Source organism: Onthophagus taurus, chromosome 11 (assembly GCF_036711975.1).
Source record: "Onthophagus taurus isolate NC chromosome 11, IU_Otau_3.0, whole genome shotgun sequence".
Taxonomy (NCBI): Eukaryota; Metazoa; Arthropoda; class Insecta; order Coleoptera; family Scarabaeidae; genus Onthophagus; species Onthophagus taurus.
In genome coordinates this window covers 18429633-18453073 of record NC_091976.1, presented here as the reverse complement: position 1 = coordinate 18453073, position 23441 = coordinate 18429633, and the positions used below count along the sequence as shown (strand labels likewise).

Below are 23441 nucleotides of genomic sequence, written 5' to 3'. Positions count from 1 at the left end.
AGGAGACATGTGACAGTTCGAAGGGCACTTTTGCCAAGCCCTACGAGGAACTAAGCTGTTGCGGCTGAAGGACATTTTAACAATTCTATAAGGGTAACAACTTGTCTTGATATGAATCAAAATGGTTAAGATCGATTAAAAGCATCCCTAAAATACTTAACAAGACAGTGTTTCAAAGACACCGGGAAATAGAAAATGTTTGTTGATGTATGTCAAAATTGTTGTAGTCGAATAGAAATGTCTTTATTTTATTACAAACTGGCACAGCAGGTTAAATCATTAAGTGGGGTGGTTTCCAGAATATTCTAAGTACACCAAGTATATATTTTTGCATGATTAATGAGTGTAACTGACTGGATAGTTGGGTATTTAAAAATTTCAGCTGACATCAATTCATCTTTTCATTATTTCAATCTTATTGTTCTGCGTTGCTACCAGGGTTTTCTCGATTTTTTCTATTGTGGGAGGGTCCACAATCAGGTCGCCTTCCGCTTGCTGCCTTTCAATTAGGTGTCCCTGTTCCATTTCATCAATGTTGCATCATGTCCTCTTAATTTCTTCTTGATCGCTTATTATTTCAACCGATTCTTTTCTGCACAGGGTAATGTTTGGTTTGTATACTCTCCTCGTTTCTTTAGATATTTATTCGCTTCAAAATCATTTTTCATTGGAAGATTAGGTTATATTCATAGTCTAGTTTTTTTTACATACTTTGTCCACTCTTCTGCGGCTATCTTCAAAGATCCTTCTCCTTTCCCTTGTTTGTTTTGAAATGTAATTACGATAGGCTCGATTTGTTAATTCTATGACATTTCCACATTCCTCTTCAAACCATCCCGGTCTCTTCAATTGTCGCTCTGTTCCTAAAATCTTTATAGCTGTTGTCATGACAGTTTGCTCTAGGTTGTTCCACTGCTCATTAATCTCTATTTCCCCCATTTTGCTCAGTCGTTAGTCCAGTTCCCCCCTAATTCCCTTTGTGTTACTTCCTGTTTAATTTTCCTAAGTCAAGTTTATCTTGGAGTTTTTGCCCCTTCTGTGTTTTCTGCTGCATTATCTTGACGACAAACTTGACCTGTACCAACATGTGATCCCAGCTTATACCCTGTGGCAACCAAAGGAATGTGAAATAGGAATAAATCACTGCGTATCTTAAGGCTAATTAAAAGGAATCTGAAAACTATCACCAATAATATATAGAAAGTAGCAACATTGACTTACTGTTAAACCAGAGGCAATTTTAAACGCTTTGTACCCAATAAACATATTCTAGTTCATAAACACTTATTTCCCTTAAGAGGTAGTATTTGCTTTAGTCACTTTATTCCATCGAAACGGGCAAAATATGAGAGCAAAGTGTGACGGCGTAAATTTTCGACCACATATTCAACGCATAACATTTCATGTATATTAAATTTTTCAAATATCCGATTTAGGAATAATACTTTTTGAATATCTAAATTCCTAAACACTCAATTACAGCGTTTAAAGAACATCTTGATTTCTATCTTTAATATCTAATTTTACCTTTTTTTTGAATGGTCAAGAATTGTCAGTGTTTAAATCCAACATATTTTTTAAAAGGTTTAAATCAGCACCCTTACACAGCGATAGGAAATAAACATGGGAATAAACAAGTATATATTTTTACTAGGTCTTTTCATATTGTGTGAAGTGTGGGGTGTTGAAAGTATTTGAAGGAAAGTTGTTGTTGTGGCAAGAAAAGAAATGGGAAATAAAAAATACAGAAAAAGAAATAAGGAAAAAGATAGAAAGGAAAACTCGGGTTGGGTTGGTGAAAAAAAACTTTCATCAATCTAGAGGACCGTTCATATGTCGGGGGCAGAGAAAAATACACCAGTCACGGATAGTTTTGCTCTTCCCGAATGACTGACTCAGCACATGTTACCCCTTAAATTTTTTACGCTACATATCTTGCCCTTCGCTGCCCTGTCCTTTCGCGGGAGCTCCTATAAAATTTTATACATATTAAAGTCCCCCGGATCCGCACATGGTGACTTCGAACTAGCTCGCAATATTGGAAAAATTTTACTGGTTTTGCATTTGCTTTATTTTTCTTTAAACGAAATCGATTTTTTCTTTTCTACTAGTTTATTTTTTTAACTCCTTTTTACTATTTCTTTTGCGGATATCTTTTTATGATACCTTTTTTTTATTATGCCATTTTTTATATACATTTTTTTAGATGATACCATTTTATTATGTTACCATTTTCGGACCCCTTTAACGGTTCGTCCAAATAAACCACCCAAAATAAATACGAAAACGGCAAAATATTGAACCCATTCGTATCCGTCGTGAGAAAACATCACCAACAAGTTAAATATAACCCCATCCGCTCACTTGTAACTCAGCCGATTTGTACAGTTCGAAAAAACCTCTATTATATTTGTATTGATAAAAAAAGAGGTCGTGTGAAGCACCTTTTTTTTGGCAGAACATCCCAGTAACTTTTCCCCTTTTTTTTCTTTTCGTACCGCATCCAGGTAGCCAAAACGGCATCGAACCCTGTGACCCAGTATATATCAAAACCATTATCGATGAGATCCGACATTTAATCCTAAATGTCATTGTGTCCTGGGAAGGACCTAAATAGAAAAAAATTACCACCGACTTTTTGACTTAGAAGTGTAATCCGTATAAGTTTTTTAGACCACAAAAAAATCTATTAATCATTGTATTGTGCACCAAAAAAAAACTATAAACATTTTTTTCCAATTGGGGTGATTTCTCTTAAATTCTAAACAACTATAAGTAAAATGTATTTGTTAATGGTTTAATTGTTGGGGTTGAAATGGTAGAAATTTTGAAATGACTAAACTTACTTCGGTTACCGTCCCCAAGGTTGTCCCCAATTGCTATGTTAGAGAGGGACACGTCTCCATAATAACCATTGAATTTAACGATAGCCGAGGGTGATCGTATGGTGGTCGTTGGACGGTCATCCAACGTACGGACTGATAACGAGCGAAATGGCCACTCCGGGCAATATCGAGGGACGCTACTACGTGTTAGAAACGTTACCTTAACAGGAAGAGACCGCGAAGACCTTTCACTTGAAGCCAAAACCCAACGGCGACGACCCGAATCAATACAGTCTGATTTGAATAACACCTAACTAGTTTGGTTAATTTCAGAGTTCCATAATATACTTAGCGAAGTGGCCGCGCCCATCCGATAAAATCAACTTTGAATTTCACGCGCAAGTTTATTTCTCGCCAAATTGGAATTGGACGGCGACGCTACGACTAACTTGGGGATACTGGTTAATAAGTTTTGATGTCTCTTTGAATCGGACAAAAGCCGTTTTAGGAATCGTCACGTAAAAGCTGTGTTGGCAAACTGATGATGTTAGAGAGAATGAAGTTAATGGTGAAAGGGGTTGAATTTAGTGACGTTAAAAAAACCAGTTTGTACACGTGGGACGATTTACCAACCAGTTCTTTTTTTTTTGGCTCGTGCTTTCAACAAAAAAAATAAAAACTCGTGCTTATTGTTGTATTAGATTAAATTGAAATATTCTAAGCAGGCGTTGATGTTTTTTAAAATTATTTCAATTTTGTACATTGTTTTACGATAGTTGTTTTTACTTTTGAATATTTTGTTTGATTTTTAAAATAGGGGAAATACTAAGAATTTTCAGAAATACTAAATAACAAACGCATCATTGTTTTTAACAAAAACAACAGTTAATAAACTTAAACTATTATTACAGCTTTAATGTTATCACCAGTTCAAAGTTATTTCACATTTTTTGTGAGTGGACACTGAATACTTTGTTATTTAATTTTTTTGTTCCTAAAAATTATTAAATATATACAAAAAATGACAACATTAAAAAAAAATCATATTAACGATATTTTTAAAATCCGCGATGTGATATCTATACATCTTAAATTGAAGTTTAATTGCAAGATATAAACATCATAAGATATGGTTATTAGAATTTCTTGAAAAAATTATTCATAAAGAAATGATCCAAATTTAAATATTAAAAACATCAAAATTTTGAAAAAATTATATCAGCAATACTTTTAAGAGTAGTGAAATGATATATATCCCAAATTGAAGCTTATATATTCTAGGTTATTGTAAGATATAGATATCATATGATACGGTTATTAGAATTTCTTGAAAAAAATCATTAAGACAGTATGAAATTCATACATAAGGTATCACAAAATATTCAAAAAATCATACCAGCGACATTTTTAATAAGAGCGATGTGATATATATCTTAAATTAAAGCTTAAAGATGCTAGTTTATTGCAAGATATAAACATCATATGGTATGGTAATTAGAATTTCTTGAAAAAATTATTCATAAAGAAATGATCCAAATTGAAATAATAAAAACATCAAAATTTTTAAAAAATTATATCCGTAATACTTTTAAGAGTAGTGAAATGATATATATCCTAAATTGAAGCTTATATATTCTAGTTTATTGTAAGATATAGATATCATATGATACAGTTATTAGAATTTCTTGAAAAAAATCATTAAGACAGTATGAAATTCATACATAAGGTATCACAAAATATTCAAAACATCATACCAGCGACATTTTTAATAACAGCGATGTGATATATATCTTAAATTAAAGCTTAAAGATGCTAGTTTATTGCAAGATATAAACATCATGTGATATAGTTGTCGGAATTTCTTGAAAAAATTATTTAGAAAGAAATAATCCAAATTTAAATATTAAAAATAACAAAATTAAAAAAAAAAAATCATATCAGCAAGACTTTTAAGAGTAGTGACATGATATATATCCCAAATTGAAGCTTACAGATTCTAGTTTATTGAAAGATATAAACATCATAGGATATGGTTATAAGAATTTCTTGAAAAAAATCATTAAGAAAGTATGAAATTCATACATAAGGTATCACAAAATATTCAAAAAATCATACCAACGACATTTTTAATAACCGCGATGTGACATATATCTTAAATTGAAGCTTAAAGAGTCTAGTTTATTGCAAGATATAAACATGATAAGGTATGGTTACTAGAATTTCTTGAAAAAATTATTTTGAAAGAAATGATCCAAATTTAAATATTATAAATATCAACATTTTTGAAAAATCATATCAGCAAGACTTTTAAGAATAGTGACATGATATATATCCCAAATTGAAGCTTACAGATTCTAGTTTATTGCAAGATATCAACATCATAGGATATGGATATTAGAATTTCTTGAAAAAATTGATAGTTAAGAAAGTATGAAATTCATACGTAAGGTATCAGAAAATTTTCAAAAAATCATACCAACGACATTTTGAATAACCGCGATGTGATATATATCTTAAATTAAAGCTTAAATATTCTAGTTTATTGCAAGATATAAACATCATATGGTATGGTTATCAGAATTTCGTGAAAAAAATCATATTCATAAAGAAATGATCTAAATTTAAATATTAAAAACATCAAAATTTTAAAACAGTCTTTTCAGCAATACTTTTAAGAATAGTGACATGACATATATCCCAAATTGAAGCTTACAGATTCTAGTTTATTGCAAGATATAAATATCATAGGATATGGTTATAAGAATTTCTTGAAAAAAATCATTAAAAAAGTATGAAATTCATACATAAGATATCACAAAATTTTCAAAAAATCATACCTACGACATTTTTAATAACTGCAATGTGATATATATCTTAAATTGAAGCTTAAAGATGCTAGTTTATTGCAAGATATAAACATCATATGGTATGGTTATTATAATTTCTTGAAAAAATTATTTAGAATGAAATGATCAAAATTTAAATATTAAAAATATCAACATTTAAAAAAAATCTTATCAGCAATACTTCTAAGAGTAGTGACATGATATATATCCCAAATTGAAGCTTAAAGATTTTAGTTTATTGCACGATATAAACAATATGATGTCATTATTAGAAAAAATGATTCATTAAGAAATTATTAAATTCATATACAAGAAAAAACAAAATTGTCAAAGAAACATATCAACAATATTTTTAAGAACCGTGATGAGATATATATCTTAAATTGAAGCTTAAACATTCTAGTTTCTTATAAAATATAATAATTATTAGATTAATAATGATTATTATTTCTTGTAAAAATCTTTAAAGAAAGAATTGCCAAATTTATTTACAAAAAGATAAATTTTTCAAAAAATCATTATAGGTGCGTTTCTTAGAATAACATAATGATATATATCTGTAAATGAAGCTTAAAGATTTTAGTTAATGATAAGACATAAAAACTATAAAAATATGTGTATTAGAATTTCCTGAAAAAATTAAGATAGAAAATGTCAAATTTGTAAATCAAATAAAACTCACTTTAGAAGAATTACACCTACTGTACATTTAAGAGCAAAAATATGATATTTATATTAAATTAAAGCTAAAACATCATGATTTACGACAAAATATTAAAATCGTTCTGAAAATTATACGACTTATAAAGAGAAATATGGTCTCTTTAATGGTAAACGTTGAAATTTTTTAAATTTTCAACGACATTGATTGAAAATGTCAACAATTTTCTATAATTTTAACGAATAAACCACATTTGTTGCATGTTTAAATAAATTGGTATTAATTATGTTAAAGAATATTATAGTAATAAAAACTTTATTCCATTTCATTTTCTATTTTGAACTATAAAAAAAGTTAAATTATCTAAATGATTTCAGTAAATTTCAGTAAAAATCCATTAAATCAATTGCTAATCATAAATCGTCGTCTACTTCATCCCCGAAAACATATTTTACGATAACATCCCCTAAAAACCGTCCGAAAATTAAAATAAGTGGACCGTATCGGTTTCAGCCGTATCGCAGTCGTCCGTTCGTTCGGTTCACTTTCGCGTCGATATTTTAAAATAAATAACTTTAAAAGGAATCTATGGGCCGTGGGGCCCAAAATTACCGGCCCTAATCCTTATTTATAACATGGCCGGGTCCCTCGGATGGCCCCTAGAGTTTTTCTAGCGCCGACATACGGCCGTTCGTTCGGACGACCTCCCCCAGGAACGTGCCAACCGTCTGACCAGGACACCCCGTTCCACTTTCGGGGGTGAGTAAGGGAAAGAGGGAAACCGTTCACCCTGTTTTGCATATCGGCCGCACGTTGCTGCCGTTCGGGCACACGGACCGTAATAAATTAAAGTGGACTAAAGGAATAGAACCTTGTTATCTATTCGACTTCAGAAAACCAGCCCCAATAGACGAATATTTGTGGCTAAGATTAAAAAAATTTATAAGGTGTAAAAAAAATTATTGTATTTGAAGATAGAAACCAATTTGGTATTAAGGTCGTGTAAACATTACAATGAATTATCTTAAGTTATTGACTTTGAAGTTTCCTCGGATCGGCGAGAGAGAAGTGGGGAAAATGGGGGGCGGCGAAGAGATGGGGGGTGTTTGCGTAGATTTGCGTGAGCTCAGCCGGTCGGACACTTGTGTTTAAGTTACGGGAGTCGCCATATCCCTTAATTAAACAGTTCTGTTTGAACAGGCAGATTAAATGTGACACAGAACTGTAATCGCGCTTATTGTGGCCGCTCGGTCCCGATCCCGAGGGCGGCTAAGGTGATCCTACACCCTTCGAAGAACCCAACGCTATTCAACAAAATATTACTAACCCTTTCTACCTTCCTAACTTACTAATTATTGATTATTGGTTCATCCTCAAAAACAGTTTCAATAAAAACTCTCATTCTTTTTTATATAAACTAAGAGGGTGAAGTAAAATAACATTGACGTCTTTGATATGATACCCAAAGGACTCCAGGTCCACGGCCAGTCTTGAAATTTCGATGGTTCCCAGGGGAATCCTTTAAATTTTTGACACATCCTAAAGTAAGGAACGTGGTCATTCCGTGTAATATGATCCTCCCTTAGGCCCATCCGAAGTGCCTAGCTTCGACCCATTTATACAGTTGCGTCGGAACGCTACCCCCTAGCTTTTACCAGTTTTACGGTCACTTGCTGAATATTTAAACGTGAGATCGTCCAACCCTGTGAGGAATAGTTTGAATTTTTATCTTTCTTGACTGATGGTTATATCTCACGTACACAAAGTCAAAACCAATCGATTTAAATTTATTTTAAAACTTATTTAAATTTTATTTTAAAACCAATAAACCATATCAATGGAGACTTAGATCTCAATAAATTTTGTCTGAAGTACATAAATAAATTAATTTAATGTATATTGAATATTAAAATAGAACCAAAAAAGTTCTATATTATGTTCATGTTACTTGTAAGTTATTTTTTGTAAAGAAATATTGTGATAGATTCGATGATAGCGTCCTTTTACGAGTTCTTTTCATCTCGATGGTGACTTGAAGATAACGAAGCCAGGTAGACTTCGTCGTTAAAGTTAAATTAGGGTTTGTCGTTTTTATTCGAATTGCGCCAGTGTTGACGTTCATGTTATTCATTCTACAAAGCGGATAAAAGTAATCTTTCATAGAATTTTAAATTTATTGACGTTTCACCTCTTTTATTAAAATTCTTTCAAAATTATTATATTGTTAGGGTGGAGGCGATTATTTAAGTTAAGATCATCATATTTGCCACAAATTTTGAAAAGAATCGAGTATAGACTGTTCAGGTTAGGAAAAATATTCCTAACCCAAAATTAGTGAATTCTTATAGCAAAAGGTGAAAAAATTAATACCTGTGGTTGAAGTGTACCGTACAAGTAATATTGGCCGTTAGTGACTTATTTGTTGGATGTTTCTAAAGCAAATTGTTGAATACTAATGATTATGTTTTTGTTTTCGATTGTGTACTAAGATGTAGTGATGTAATGAAGAACATTTGTAAGCATTAGAAGAAGTCTCCTTCAAAATTATAGCCTTTTGGAGGCTTTCGTATTTAATGAGAAATCCTTCTAGGATCTTGTCCATTTGATACACTAATTAACCGAAGGGATGAGATTTTTTCTTTGCCTTTCCACTCCAGTGACTGATTTGATTTTTTACTGTACAACAAATGGAATTCGACTTCTCTTAAAAGATCCAGTTAATGATTCCGGAATTTGCAACAACAGCTGATTATCAATAAAATGCACCTGTTTTATTATTGTATGTAGGTACCTGATTGATTAAGCTTTGAGTTTTGAAATCATTCAATCATAGATTTTGAAACTCATGATTAATGTAATCTGATTTCCAGAATAATTCAACCACAGGCATGTACAACACAAACAAACATTGCAAAAATAAATGTTAGTTCTTGAATCTGGAGTTGTCTTAACATCTAATCATTTGTGATTTCAGACTTCGCTTCGACATTGACCTCGCAGACATTGCTTGTTAGGTATTGTTAGCTAACCATGTTCTAACTCACACTCAAATTTTTCCAGATGGTGCTATAATAACCAACCCTCCATTTTCTCGCATTATCGGTTAGTGTGATATCTAATTGATTTTCATAAAAGAAAAGGAAATGGTAAAAGAATTCAGAACATAGAGAAACCGTTGATGATTAATGTTCTCCATTTATTCTGTAACATTCATGTCTTCAATAACATATATGAATTGAGTGTCCAAATAGAATGAATTTTAGACGAACATTTTAGATGAGAAGCAGTTTGTGACCAACAACTGTTGTTCAGAATTCCACATTTTTTTAAGAGTTGAGTTAGTCAGTACAAAAGGAACTTAAGTACATACTTGGATGATTCTAGAATATAAACACGGCACTGCAGAAGAGTTGCGGCTTGCAACATACTGATCGTCAAGTGTTGCTACAAATTTTGGAATTACAATTTGAATGTTTGAAAATGTCAAAATTAAACACCCAAATTTATGACTGAATGATTCCAAAGCTCGGAGCAGTAATTGTTGATTGATTACGCACATACCATAATAGAAAAGTTAGAACCTTAATTTCTATGCACTAATCTTTTGTTATAAGTACTACGAGATGAATAACATTGTCATAACAAAAATCAGATTTAAATTTTAGTATTTTCCTTGCTGGAGAAACGGACGAATTTCTTAAGATTGAATGAGCTGACGAAGGTCTTCCCAGTTTTGGTGATACTAAAGAATCGATACAAAAAGATGCTCATCAACTTAAAGATGAGACTGACAACAAAAGCTGAAGAAGCTAAAGAAGCTGTAATTAAAATTATTTTTACCTGTTGCTACTTGAATTTTTTGGAGGTGTATCTTTTGGAAGGATATAATACTTTGATATCTTAATTACTAAGGATTCGGAACGTGATAATTATTGTTCCAATCCAATACCTAAAACGTTTATCAGGTTACATTATAGTTTAAAATGGGAAAAAATGTAATCATTCCTCTGATAATAAAATTGTTAAGAAAATTAAAATATTTTTATGCGCTATGTTTAAAAAAAAAAAGATTAATTAATAAAGAATGCAGGATTACATGATTTATCGAAATACAATATTCATACAATACATTTTTGTTAGTGCTGGGTTCAAATAACAATTTTGCAAAGTCAATTTTGAAAATTGATTACATCTTGTGGGTTGGATATAAGTAGTGATGAGATAAAAGTGACTACAGGAGATGTTTTTAGTGTTAATTTATAATACTTTTTGTGTAAAAAGTTTTTCTCAATCTGTTTTAGTTATTTGAAATATTAAAAAATGTAAATCCAAAACGTCAAATTTGGAAATTTTAACTTTAACGTCTTGTACGTTGGTAACAATGAATGATTAGGTAAAATCGTCAATGGAAAATACTTTTTGGGTTTATTTAGTAAGTTTTTCGTACAAAAATTAGTTTTCCATCTTTATTCGTTATTGAATTATAACCAAATTTGATGTAAAAAAACACAAATTTATGATTTTCAAACATTTTATCTCGTATGTGGTAAATATGAAGTGATGAGGCAAAAGTAATTATACAAGATACTTTTTGCGTTAATTTACATTGTTTTTTGTATAAAAAGTTTTTCCCCATCTATTCTATTTATTTTAAAGTTTTACAAAATTTTATCTCAAAACGTCAAATTTGGGAATTTTAACTTTGATATCTTATACGTTGGTAACAATGAATGATGAGGTAAAATCGTTAATTGAAAATACTTGTTGGGTTAATTTAGTAAGTTTTTCGTACAAAAATTTGTTTTCCATCTTTATTCATTTTTGAGTTAACCATATTTGAAATAAAACACTACAAATTTATGATTTTCAAATATTATATCTTGTATGTGGTAAATATGAAGTGATAAGGCAAAAGTGATTAATTAAAATATATTTTTTAAGTTATTTTACAATGTTTTTTTATATAATAAGATTTTCTCCATCTATTTTATTTGTTTTAAAGTTTACAAAATTTAATCCAAAAACGTCAAATTTAGGAATTTTAACTTTGACATCTTATACGTTGGTAACAATGAATGATGAGGTAAAATCGTCAATGGAAAATACTTTTTGGGTTTATTTAATAAGTTTTTCGCAGAAAAATTGTTATTCATATTGAATTGTACCCAAATTTGATGTAAAATAACACAAATTTATGATTTTCAAACATTTCATCTCGTAAGTGGTAAATATGAAGTGATGAGGCAAAAGTAATTATACAAGATACTTTTTGCGTTAATTTACAATGTTTTTTGTATAAAAAGTTTTTCCCCATCTATTCTATTTATTTTAAAGTTATATAAAATTTTATCTCAAAACGTCAAATTTGGGAATTTTAACTTTGACTTCTTATACGTTGGTAACAATGAATGATGTGGTAAAATCGAAATTGAAAATACTTTTTGGCTTAATTTAGTAAGTTTTTCGTAGAAAAATTTGTTTTCCATCTTTATTCGTTTTTGAGTTATCACTAAATTTGATGTAAAAAAAATTTGGGAATTTTAACTTTGATATCTTATACGTTGGTAACAATGAATGATGAGGTAAAATCGTTAATTGAAAATACTTGTTGGGTTAATTTAGTAAGTTTTTCGTACAAAAATTTGTTTTCCATCTTTATTCATTTTTGAGTTAACCATATTTGAAATAAAAAACCACAAATTTATGATTTTCAAATATTATATCTTGTAAGTGGTAAATATGAAGTGATAAGGCAAAAGTGATTAATTAAAATATATTTTTTAAGTTATTTTACCATGTTTTGTTATATAATAAGATTTTCTCCATCTATTTTATTTGTTTTAAAGTATACAAAATTTAATCCAAAAACGTCAAATTTAGGAATTTTAACTTTGACATCTTATACGTTGGTAACAATGAATGATGAGGTAAAATCGTCAATGGAAAATACTTTTTGGGTTTATTTAGTAAGTTTTTCGTAGAAAAATTGGTTTTCCATGTTTATTCGTTATTGAATTATAACCAAATTTGATGTAAAAAACACAAATTTATGGTTTTCAAACATTTCATCTCATAAGTGCTAAATATGAAGTGATGAGGCAAAAGTAATTATACAAGATACTTTTTGCGTTAATTTACAATGTTTTTTGTATAAAAAGTTTTTCCCCATCTATTCTATTTATTTTAAAGTTATATAAAATTTTATCTCAAAACGTCAAATTTGGGAATTTTAACTTTGACTTCTTATACGTTGGTAACAATGAATGATGAGGTAAAATCGTTAATTGAAAATACTTTTTTTGTTAATTTAGTAAGTTTTTCGTAGAAAAATTTGTTTTCCATCTTTATTAATTTTTGAGTTATAACCAAATTTGATGTAAAAAAAACACAAATTTATGATTTTCAAACATTTCATCTTGTAAATGCTAAATAAGCAGTGATGAGGCAAAAGTGATTATTGAAGATATTTTTTGCATCAATTTACAATGTTTTTTGTATAAAAAGTTTTTTTCCATCAATTTTATGTCTCTTAAAATATTAAAAAATTTAATCCAAAAACTTCAAATTTGGAAATTTTAACTTTAATGTCTTATACGTTGGTAACAATGAATGATGAGATAAAATCGTTAATGGAAAATACTTCTTGGTTTAATTTAGTAACTTTTTTGTAGAACAATTTGCTTTCCCCATCTTTATTCGTTTTTGAGTTATAAGCATTTGATGTAAAAAACACAAATTTATGATTTTCAAACATTTCATCTTGTAAGTCCTAAATAAGAAGTGATGAGGCAAAAGTGATTATTGAAGATATTTTTTGCGTCAATTTACAATATTTTTTGTATGAAAAGTTTTTCTCCATCTATTTTAGTTCTTTTGAAATATTAAAAAATTTAATCCCAAAACGTCTAATTTGGAAATTTTAACTTTACCGTCTTATACGTTGGTAACAATGAATGATGAGGTAAAATCGTCAATGGAAAATACTTTTTGGGTTAATTTCCATCTTTATTTGTTTTTGAGTTATAACCAAATTTGATGTAAAAAAAAACAAAAACATTTCATCTTGTAAGTGGTAAATATGAAGTGATGAGGCAGAAGCAATTATACTTTTTGCGTTAATTTACAATGTTTTTTGAATAAAAAGTTTTTCCCCATCTATTCTATTTATCTATTTTATGTATATATACATCTAATGGGACAAATAAAGTCATATTATTATTATTATTATTATTATTATTTTAAAGTTTTACAACATTTAATCTCAAAACGTTAAATTTGGAAATTTTAACTTTGACATCTTATACGTTGATAACAATGAATGATGAGGTAAAATCGTTAATTGAAAATACTTTTTGTTCAATCCTACCTTCGAAATTGTAAGTTTCTAGCTTGGATACGAGTGTTGAAATGTTGTGTTGTTATTTGCATTCACTCTTCTGACTTTCATAGGAACGAGTGAGTAAAAATTTTTTTCAACCACTGTTAGCTAAATATAAAACCTTTGTTTAAACGTAACGGATGTTAACTAAAAACGGTGGACAGCGCACGTGGAAAGTTAATTAAGTATTTCACTTCTGCAAAGTATTCATTTAAATCAATTTATTAATTTTATGCATAATGATGATAATTATCAATTTGACAAAAATTTCTTTTCCATCCTTATTAATTTTTGTATTATAACTAAATTTGATGTAAAAAAACACAAATTTATGATTTTCAAACATTACGTCTTGTAAGTGCTAAATAAGAAATGATGAGGCAAAAGTGATTATTGAAGATACTTTTTGTGTTAATTTACAATGTATAAAAAGTCTTTTTCCATCTTTTTTATTTCTCTAAAGAATATTAAAAAATGTAATCCAAAAACGTCAAATTTGTAAATTTTAACTTTAATGTCTTATACGTTGGTAACCATGAATGATGAGATAAAATCATTAATGAAAAATACTTTTTGTTTTCAAAAACCTCAGGTTACATGCATACGAAGCTACAAAATTTTAAAGATAAATTTTGTTTGAACCTTTTGAAATTTTATTATAAAACCACTAAAATTTGTAGTTGGATCTTTTGTGGTGTGTCATAAGGAACATTTGTCGATGTCATTTTTACCCTCGGGCTTGTTCTTATCAGCAGGAATGGAACCCTGGCAACCGGACAATGGCCGTCCGTAGGGTTCAAGGGATGCTGTTTCCCGCAAAAACGAATCTTATCCGGCAGATTAGGCGCATAAATCAACTGCGGGGGAGAAACGACGCTCGCTGGACGGAAGGCCTTAAATCTATCGTTCACAATAAAAGTTTTTGCGGAGGCCCGGCCCCGAGCGGAATACGGAATTGACTGGTTTGGACGCCGGGCGTCGTGACGCCCTCAGCTCCAGGGCAAAAAAAACCGGGACGCCTCGGAATTTTTTTGCGATAGCCGGTGGCAATTTATTCTGCATGACATTTTTTACTTTCCGACGTTTTTTTTTGTAGTTGTACGCGAACATATGCTTTTTTTGGAAAACAAAAAAGAATTTTGTTGGAAAAGAAATTTGTATCTACAATGTTTAAGTATTTATGTATGTAAATGCAGTAAAAGTAGTTAGTTCAATAAAAATATACAACAATCTAGCACTGACTAATAACTAAAATTAGAACTAACACTAGACCTAGAACTAGAAAGTTGCGGTCTTAAGAGACGCACTGCTAAACCCGAATGTTTCTACTTCTAGGTCTAGTGTTAGTTCTAGTTTTAGTATTACCTAGAACTAAAAACATTCGGGTTTAGCTGTGCATTTCTTAAGAAGTCCGTTATATGGAGGTTTTATATAAATATTATTTAAAAAAAAACTTCTGTCGCCAACTGTACCAAACACTCAGTAGGTTGTCCACTGTAGTTGCACCCTCCACACCCTATTTCTTTTGTTGGGACCTTTTTAACAAAGGGAGCTAATGGTGATTGGAGCCCCACTTATTTTCCCTTACTACCTACCCTTCACACTCACGTAGCCACCGCGAAATAAAACTCTCAAAACTTTGTTCCTTTCCACCTGGATTTAATACATCAATATAATTTAAATGTTTTGTTATATGTTAATATCTTTATATTAATCAAAAATAGATAAATAAAAAACTAAATTAATTGAAGAAGATGATTTGAAATAAAACGAACCTAAATTTAAGATAAACAATTTTTTGGAAAATATTTCTAATTTAATATAAATTACTTTTTATTAATTAGTTATTAATATTTACTTCTTTTAAATTAATATTAAAACTTTCATCTCAAAATTTTCGCCATCTATCGCAGAATAGTTTAACTACAATACTTCAGAACCCTATAGGATTAATTTCAGGGGTGAACAAATCAAAGGGTGGAAGTGGTTCAAAACTTAGCTAAACAAAACTAAAAAATCTTTATAACCACTTAATATTAATCCTTACTTAATAAACGCTTAACCAATAAATTAAATCATAGTTGTTAAATGAACTTTGTAATTTGCTCCTACTTTGAACCCTGTATGTGCCAATCAATCTGTGAAGTGGAAATTTACGACCACATCCTTACTGGGCCAAATTCTATACATCGCGAAGTTCTTGCTCTAAAACGAACAGGCCTAGATGTAAGTTCGCACTAAGGATCTCTCTCTTCGTCTCTTCTTCGTTTGTCTCCTTTGTACCTTGAAGCGTATAAACGTGAGGAATGAATGAATCCCGTGATCAAGACCGGAAATCTTACACTAAACTTTATATTTACGTTTATTAACGATTTGGGTTAATTTACGTTTAGAAGGGTGGGTTCTTGAGATATAGTAATCAATTGAGCAATAGATTTAATGACCACGCAGTGACGGAGTTTCGCAGTTATAAAATTGACTTAGCGTTCGGGCGCGAAATTTCAAAACTAAGTTACAGGCAAAGTCTCGACTATTCGGCGGCATAGATTGCCTATCCAAATTATTATACAAATTTGCAATAATACATGCATATTGGCAATTGGGGCCATGTTGTGCGCCCGTAGCCGAAGGCGACCGAACTACCCCTAACTTAATTTTCCATTGGCTTTTCCATTATCGCAACCGTGTTCTTTGACGGAAACTGCAAACGCCAACTGCAAAGGGCCAAACTATTGCCAAGAACGATGTACATTGTTACATTACCGATTAGAAGCAGTTGTTGTCGGATTATCACCTATAAAAAAAGAATAACTTATAAAATTTTCGTTTAATTCTATTGATTAATCTCGTAACAGCCATTTTGTGTTCATTTCATTTGCAGAGAAGGGGAACCTCTCAAAAGGTACGGTCAACCCTTTGCCGACCTCCCGGTAATTTTGAACAATCCGAGTGCGACGAAGAAGGACGACATCTTCGACTAACTCCCAGAACTTTGACCGTGAAGGAAAAGGGTACTCCCTGTTAAATAATTGCAAGGCACTGTGACCTCCAGAGACTTGTGAGGGATGATGGTACACGAGTAAGCTGCTAATATTACCCGGTAAGGCTTTTGCCGGAGGAGCCGGAACGAGAACGAACGCGACGGAAGAGGGTTGAAACCTTGCGAGGAAGAACCAAGGGTCGCGAGTTTTTAATGTGAGTTATCTCTTACGGTCGACTCGGTGATGGTGTAATTAAAAGATAATTAAAAACGTGATTGTAATTTTTAATCGCATTGAATAAGTTTTTTAACGAAAATATTTTTTGTTGCGAATTTTACAATTTTTTTATTTAATATGAAGCAATTCATTACATGGACCTGATTTACCACAGACATTTCAATTATCTCGCGATACATTTAACAAAATTCCTCCGGCCACAGGAATTTCGCGTTTCGCAAACGACGGGAATGTCTTCCCAGCAATTCGAAATAGTTTCGCTGATGAAGAGTCCGGCAAACACACATTCAGTTGAAACCCCTTGCAGTTTCTGGCATTGTGCTTTCGTCCTCAACCTCCGTCTCCTTCGTCGTACTTTCTTGGGGGGTGGTTGAAACGGTTTTGGTCTTTTGGGGTAGTAAGAGAGTCTTCGGTGTCCGTCCCGTTGTTCTGTATTATTCAACTGGTGCGGTTTTCGAGAGAAAAGGGGGGTTGGCCGTAGGGGCAACGGGTGGGTTATGTAAGAAGTTGTTGGCGGAGTCGCCGCCGGGTGCCCCCCGGTTTCCACTGTTAAACACTAACACGGAGAAGGAGGCGGCGGCACTTCGCCGACAGACCGCACGGGGGGGCTTTGCTCGAATTAGTTTCACGTAAAGTTTGTTCCGCACCGTATAGTTTCGTTTGTTCAGACGCAACACCAATATTTTGTTTCTAGCGAGGGTGTTAATTGTTTTAATTTGCATCAACCACTTTCTCAGACCAAACGTACCCATTAGGTCTACCATCCTATCACCTTCCACCATAAACACAATCAAATTTACTAAAGTCAATCGTTTAAAAACAACATTTTCATTCAATTTATTCCAAAATTAAATTGGTTTAAATCAGGAAATAATTTTGACTAAAATTTACTTTAATCAAATCAAATTTCCTCCATTAACCGTCTTAACTAAATTTAAAAAGAGGAAATTAAAGAGGAGACTTGGCAAACCCCAAAATCCACAACGAAAACAGCCTAAACTCTAATAGAAACTGAATAAACGGGAAATTATTCAAATTATTATCGAATCGTTTTCCTTCCAATCCTCGCTTTACGATTGATGAAGACGAGCAACAGAAACGTTACGTCTAAAACAGTTGTTGACTCATTGTCGATTAACATCGTTGTTACAAGAGTTTTATCAATTATCAGTAATTATAGCGCGAATATTCTCGCAATACGGCATTCGGAAGGGTTAAATTCATGATGGAGCCTGTAGCGTGGGGGTTTAAACTGCGATAACACTGTGCGAGGGTGTCAAATGGTCCCGCCATTGGCGCGAGAACATCGAGGGTGATATGACGATGGCATAACCCTTTAGATATTGTCGATAGGGGATATTGTTAACGGTCGTTATAGAAGAAAGAAAATGTCTTCTTGTTAAATACGAGAATGATATATTGGTAACTAATTAAAAATAATTGCTAACTTATTTAATGAAACATTTTATTGTTACCTCATCTTGAGTATAATAATTGAAGTGGTTATTAGAGAATGTAGATGTAATTCTCATTTAAGCACATCTGAAAATTTAACTTTCTCTAAATTTCGTTTTCCTGGTAACATCCTACAGTACGATGATTACTACCCTCTCGTAATAGAATTCCATTATGGAAAGTTGTGAATAATAAATTACGGACTGTGGGTGGAAATGGAAGGAGGTGGGTCTGTAGAAGGGTCAAAGGAAGGAACGGGGTGTCGGTCGGAAAACGAGGGACGAAGAGGGTTGGAGGCGTCCGGCGGTAATACGGAAGGGTTGGAAGGGTTGCCCGGGGCAGCCATGATGGTCCAGCAGGGAGATCTGGGGCTCTGTGTGTAAGGCTGCACAGAACCGGGACCTGTGAATCGTTAATCACCGATTCTGCAGGACTGCTCAAGCCCAAGTCCACCTTGTTTACCTTCGACTGCCTTTGGGGAAACCAAGAGGTGAATAATTGGTTACGTAAATATTAGATTCAAATGACTAAATTGCCTTTTATATAGAATCTAATTTAATTTTTTTATTGTCAAAATCTTGTAAGCTACATTATTAGCACCTCGTAGAAGTGAAATTCGAGATCCATCCAATTACGAATTTATAACAACAAACTTTTGAAAGCTAGCAACGAACCCAGGTTGGCGTGTATGGTCCTCGAGTGAGAAGGACGAAAGGGTCCGGGGGCTTGGGGATCCTATGGGGGCGTCTGTTGAGGTCGGCAGTGGAAGCCCGGCCCTTGAGACTACCGCCGGGTGCTTACCGTACCGTGTAAAGTTATGTAGAGGAGAGTGGAGGTGCGACCGGCAGCTCAGCCTGATCTCCAATTGCAATTAATTCACCCTGCACGGGCACTAATTTACATCTGCGGACAGTACTCGTACCCTTCACCGGTTTACGCTTCAAGAAATTCAAATATCCCTCATATATTTTACTTTCACTTTAAAATTTATACAGATTTCTATATGCTTCTAATATGAGAGGAACTCTACAATGTTGCAAATAAACATCAAAAGATGACAGACTGCGGAAACGTTTTTTTAACACAGCTTTATTATTGAGAGAATTTCAAATTTTCTTTGATATTCTTAGCGATTCTATGAATTTCAACGTTTTAAACAATGAGGAGATATAATTAATAACAATTAACGATAATAATCTAGATGAATTGTTTATCAGAATCAATTTAAATTTTAAAATAATTTTAGTTATAAATATAACGACGCTTTCTCCAACGCATTTTTATATGTTAATGTTTCAAACGTACTAAAGAGTTCATGTAAAATTCAGCGGGGATTCTGAAACGCTCTAGTTAGCATGATTTAAGCTTGAAAATAATGTGTTAGCCAAAAGTACATATCTACAAATATTCAACTTCATCTTTTTATTTATAGCTGAAATAAAAAATAAAATGTAGGTGAACTAAAAATTTACAACTTTTAACGATAAAAAGTGAATAGCAACAAAATTAACTGACGTGAAATGTTTTACATTTGTAAAATGGTTTTCGAAAGATGATAAAATATTTAATTTTAAGAATACCCAGTTCAATAACCTGCCATGGACCTTTGAATAAATAGCATTATAATGTAACCATTAAACCAGCGAAAAATGAAATAATTGTTGATAAAATATTGTGTTAATATGGTAATTAGAAGTAGACGATGAAGAAAAATTAAGCATAATTTTAAGATAGGGTTTTATTACGTACTATGTTTATAATTCGGACATAACTTGTGAATGAACACTACTTAGATTGCTTTATGGGTGAAAATTCAGCGTAAGCGCACTGGAAGGGCTAGATTACATCTAATTAGTTGTTGAAGTGTGCACAATATGAAAATTTTAACTTTTTTACCAAGTAATGTTGAAATTAAGTTTTGCATTTACTTGTAAATATTACTTAGGAGCAGTAATTGCAATAGTTTAAGATGGAATTTCTTCTACATATAACTGACTTTTACTCTAAAGAGATACGTGATCGTTTATGGTGTAATTCGGTAAATGATCAACATTTTATTTTGCCCAGCATCATGGATAGTGCCAAAAACCCAGCATCTTTTACAGTTTCCTTCAGTTTTCTTTGGTGTTAAGCATCTTGTGACTCTTTGCCTAATGAAATATGATGTCTGGTTTCAGTCTTTATATTTTATGTTAAAATAGTTTATGAAAAACCTATTCACTTGATATAAAGTTGGATATTTATGTACCAAATTCTAAGTATGGTCATAGTATTTATCTAATTCAGCCATAAATTTCTTGACATATTCTAAATACGCTTTTGCTCCTCACCAGAAAGTAACTCTAAGTCGAGAAACACATCTGGATTAAGTCGTATGTTGAAATCCAACGCATTTGGACACGTGCGCATTGTGGCACGAAGCACAATGTAGCAAGATTCGAAACAAATTTGAATCAGACCAAATGTTATATAGCAGTATATAATTACTTAGTGCATCAAAAGCTATGTAACGCTCCCATTACCTTTGAAACTACAGTTGTTCGTGTCCTGCTAGACGTACGTAGAAACTTGTCTACATACGTTGCAGGTTTCGGTTGGTACCAATGTGTGTCATAGATTGGTCACGGTGCGCTTTTGACGATTGTTTTATAATCTGCGTCTCGAGTTTTATTTTCATTATAGGAATATTTAGTAGAAAAAGAATAAATAATAGACTTAACTAATAAACTTATGACTAATAAAGTGGAGAAATGAGTTGTAGGGATACCGTAAAACAACCCTGCATACACGTGCGTTGTGACACACATAAAATAAACGCTAGTCTGTGGTCTACGAGGGAAACTGTTTCAAGGAAGTTGACGTGGAGGGCAGAGATTTGTAAACAAAATCATTGATTTGAAATGTTTGAAACAAGCTTTCAGAACATCAATGATGACAATTGATAACAATTAAGTCCGAAACATTGCTACATTTGTAAACAAAATCATTGATTTGAAATGTTTGAAACAAGCTTTCAGAACATCAATGATGACAATTTACAATTAAGTCTGAAACATTGCCACATATTCCGGATGGGGAAGAAATTGATAAACATTAAGTTCGAAGCTACTTGGACCTACGCATCTATTACTTAATTATTATCCTTATTATTATCTTAAGCATTCATAAAATCACAAAATGAACAACTTTTGAACATGGAAAAGGACAAACTGCAAGGAGAAGCAGAAAACAAGAAATGCGTATAGATTTATGAAACAATTAAGACGCCATATGCAACTCTGTAGAAATTAAGCAGGAAAGATAGTAAATGTAGTACTTGGGAAGATTACTTTAAAACCTTCTAGTTAGAAATGGAAGATATTGAAGGTAATCAGCAGAGGCAGCAACCAGAACACGAAACCTACAATGAACACCACCAAGTATTGGTGAAATAAGCAATGCCATTAAGGCGCTAAAGCTCGGAGTGGAAATTAGGGAGACCTGGACGCTAACTCAGTAACTGCTAAACAACATACCTATACGTCTTAGGATAAAGAAAGAAAGGATACCGAAGTAACTACTTAAGATGGCCATAGAGAGAGGCCATTGATAGAGTGGCAAAAATAAAAGAAGGCCAGGGACCTATAACAGTTTGTGGAACCATTCTTAACAATTCAAGTCCAAACATTAAAGTGGAATAGAGTGGCTGCATAATATAGTCGGATGGAAAAGACAATAATACGATACTATTTTCTCTTGCATAATTAATTACAATTATTGATACATGAGTATCATGACTGTCAAGAAATGACACTGTAGAATTTCTGAACTAGTAGTATAACTATTTTTAATGACTTAATAATTTAACAAAACCAGTTTCAGGCATTCAGCCAGACTTTGTTTCAAAAACTACGAATTTGCAATCTGAAATTATATTCCCAGGAGTACAAATAGTGTCACACATTATTAGAGCAAACTGACATATTACAATGATAACTTTGTTTTTGTTGAATGTTTGATTTTACTGACTATTAATAAAATCGCTGCAGAAAACTTTAAAGTGTTATAATTTCGTAAATAATTGAAATAGATTGGTAATTGGATTAGCTATCATATGTCAAAGTTTGTATTTACCATTTTTCCCTGATTATTTTCTGCTCGTTTCATATAATAAAAGATTCTGGCAAACATTCATTCAGTTTCTTCTTACAAGTTTGAATCCCAAAATACAATCATCAATATCAGTTTCCGAATATTTATCACTTTATCGAAAAATGTTTGAATCATCAAATGTACAACTCATATTAAAATGCAGACAGCTGTTTATTATTGTTTTTATAAAATGATAAATGGTTTAACCGATGCACAACCAGTATTTTGTTGTACATATTCATTATCTAAGTATAGCTGATACAAGAGTATACATACATAAGTAGTGACGTGCCTTAGAAGTGGTTCGAATAATTGTCTAAATACATTTTTGATAATTTGAAGAATATCTTAAAATATAATCAAGGGATTTACAGCAAGTTTTTTTTATAATAAGTAACTGAGCGACGTAAATCAACAATAAAATATAGTAATTAACAGCAACCTGCTATCTCAAGCATGAAGAAAGCTTTGGAACTTTGGCTCAACAAATATCGTATGAAAAGCAACGTCCAATCTCTTTAAAAAATGCATCTACTGATTGAAGTGGCGTTTGTAGGATATTAGACTACAGATGTGAATTGTTGATTAAAATTCTCCTAAATCAAAGAGAACATTTAAGTGTTAATTACTAATAATGTGTTATTTGCTGTTCAAAAAACTTCATGGATGGCTTAAAATAAATTCATGGTTTGTATCTGATAATCGCGGAAAGCTTTAGCAATCAATTCCAAGAATTTTCATTCCGTTTAGGCAGAAATTAATTCATCAAAATTAGTGGCGCATTGTGTTCTTATTGTATCTCGGAATAATGCGAAACTTTATCGGATATCATATATCGAATTGCATATCATGTCATGAAAACAGAAAACTTCAATTTTCAAAAAAGGATTTCATACAAAAATATCCCTTACTAGCATAAGGTATAAA

The 23441-nt window shown here is 31.8% G+C and overlaps 1 long non-coding RNA gene across 2 annotated transcripts in view; it reads left to right on the top strand.

The window, feature by feature from the left end:
* LOC111424265 (uncharacterized) overlaps positions 1 to 23441 on the top strand; it is a 49473-nt gene that overhangs the window by 9582 nt on the left and 16450 nt on the right. Inside the window, exon 2 of one of the 2 annotated variants that reach the window (XR_002707594.2) lies at positions 16592 to 16905. This is a non-coding gene — a long non-coding RNA (uncharacterized lncRNA). Of the gene's footprint in view, positions 1 to 14462; positions 15464 to 16591; positions 16906 to 23441 lie in introns of those variants that run through there. The other variant, XR_011641832.1, reaches the window with a different exon arrangement.